The sequence below is a fragment of the Bombyx mori genome, chromosome W (assembly GCF_030269925.1).
Source record: "Bombyx mori chromosome W, ASM3026992v2".
Taxonomy (NCBI): domain Eukaryota; kingdom Metazoa; phylum Arthropoda; class Insecta; order Lepidoptera; family Bombycidae; genus Bombyx; species Bombyx mori.
The window spans coordinates 3,924,799-3,927,474 of NC_085135.1; the positions used below are offsets into that span (position 1 = coordinate 3,924,799).

Sequence of the window (2,676 nt, forward strand, 5' to 3'; positions counted from 1 at the left end):
TAAGTACTACCGGGAATTTCAGCGATTATAAACGATAAGATTTTTTCATAAAGAGAGTTAATTATAAAAAATATTAAAATTACTAAAAAAGCCACCTGGTGGGGGGTAGGGAGACTAATAATCGACAGCAGCGACGCCTGCTGTCCTGGGCTCTAACTAAAGCAAAAATAAAAATGAGAGTTGCGCATCTATCTCAAATATATTAAGTGTATAATCTATGCAAACCATGGTTCTACAAATATAATTTTAAACATAGATTATACACTTAATATATTATATTACAAATAACTTACTGTAAAAAGATAGTATGAACGTACAATTGTATAAAATTTCGAATAACAATAACTCCTCTAGATTAATCCTACTAGAGTACTTAATAACATTAAATCGAAAGTTATCTAAAAGTTAAATAAGTCTAGATAATCAAATCATTCCATCTCAATTAAGTCATTCGTGCGAAATATAAACATGTCAGCTTTCCATTACAACCATAGTAGACAATTTGAATTAAATTTAATAAATTTGTTTCACAATGATGGCAGTTCTTGCTTAAAGTTGATCGTGACAGAACATGACCTTGTACGATAATCTTACATCTATAAACACTACCTATGCTTCGTCATACAATAATTGTCATTTAAACTAGCATTGTTGAGATAATACACACACTAAAGTGAATACTAAATTATTCTTAGCATTCTTATAAATATTTACACATTTAAGAAACAATTTTGTTCTGCACAAAGCGTTTTGTTACATAATTTGAAAAAAAAAAAAAATGTTTAAAAAATGTAATGATGATTTAAAGTACTCTTAAATATTGATAGTTTGTACTTAATGACGCTTATAGAAATCTTAGACATGATTACAATAGTTATAGTTTTATTTCCCTTCTAATTTATTTCTATTCTGACGTTTCTGACGCTTTAGCTTTGGTAATACTAGATGAAACAAACAGCAGATTGAAAGAAAATCATCTTAAAGTTAATTACATTCATTGCAAACCATTAGTTTGAATTTTGTTACAAAAGAAACTGATGTTCGTTACATGCAAATGAATTATAAACATACACATGCAAACATAAAATGTAAATTTATCTTTTAATTAAAATTAAATGTACATTAATATTACATCTAAGAAAGAGTTTCGAAAATTTTTATTGCCCTCAACGGCAGACGAGCACGCAGCCCGGCTCGTGATAAGTGGTCACCAGTGCTTATAAGCTTTAGTAGTGCCATAGGGGTCACTGTCTATCACTTAAGTTTTAATAAATTATTAATCACACAGTCACAAGCATATTGATTTCACAGAATGAAAATGTAAGAAATGTAATCATGTTTGGGCATTTTCATTTATATCTGCTCATACAGAAAACACGACTTAGCAAATATATTCCACAATAATGCTTTTGAATTACCATTAATTAAAATCATCTTCTCGTAGAATTTACAAAAGGTTATTTACAAAAATTTATATCAGTATTTTCATATATTACTAACTTACTAATTACAAAAACTATTCAAATGTAATATACTATAACTATAAGAACTAAACAATCTATTTTAAAACAAAATTGGTATCAATTTAGTTCATATGAACTATTTCAATTATTAATTTATAAATTATAAATATATTTAAAAAAAAATTAAGATCCCTTGTGAGTTCACATTCCTTGCTGAATCAGTTCTTCTTCTGAAAAGGAGAAACAAAGTATCTTAAGTATGTAACAAATATTGAAAAAATACGACCATGAAAAATTGAGTGTTAATCTAATCATACTTACATAACCTTCTGCTTCAAATATAGTGCATCAATCTTAATTTTCATGTTTCAGACATTTTATGTGCTCCTTATAATTTTTCCATAAAATTTTATCATTATCGAACATTTGTCTACAAAAAAAAAAAAATTTTTATATATACTGGGTAGAAGGATGAACGTGGTCACAGGCCACTTGGTGTAACTTGGTTATCAAACACCAGAAAACAAAACGTGAATGCCATCATCTAACTTTGGATGTGAGATCAATTGTGCTGTGTTTTATTTAAATAGGAAACCATGACTGCTTCCCGACAGAAATAAGCAAGATGGTGATACACATCAGTATAACTTTACAATATGCCCTACCTCAACCATTTATATTCCAGTCAGAAGTTGCAGTATTCTTGTATAGTAAAAATATTCTATTTCATTTTAGCACCAATAAATCAAAATGATTTATAATTATACTAACCAAGTTAATTTAACAAAATCATTTATTTTCTATATTTTTTGTTATAATAATCTAAGGTTTGTACTTTCACAAGGTCATTCTTATCAAATTTCGAAATTTTCCCATGCAAAATACCATTTACACCAGTACCTACACCAGCTATATATTATGGATCAAATTTGGAGATCATTAATAAAATTAATTAATTTGGTTTTGTGTTCCTTACATGTAATAAAACTATAATCACAAGCGAGGTTAAGCGCAACAGCAGTTTTATGCTTTAAAAAGGATGATTCGGGAGAAAAAGGTAAACAGGCAACAATTGTATAATAATAAATATTGTTCATTAAATTGATAATAGTTATGATTGGGATAAAACAAAGATTTCTTAGTGCAATCAATCTCATAGATAAAATAATTAATGTTTAAATTGTTTTCAGCTAAATCATGCATGCAGGCAGTA

General features: G+C 27.7%; 1 long non-coding RNA gene across 1 annotated transcript; it reads right to left on the reverse strand.

The window, feature by feature from the left end:
• Positions 1-962: 962 nt before the first annotated feature.
• Positions 963-1,912, reverse strand: LOC134201678 (uncharacterized). Its single transcript, XR_009977015.1, has 2 exons — positions 1,785-1,912; positions 963-1,693 (listed from the first exon to the last, which is right to left on the reverse strand). It is a non-coding gene; the product is annotated as an uncharacterized LOC134201678 (long non-coding RNA).
• Positions 1,913-2,676: the final 764 nt, after the last annotated feature.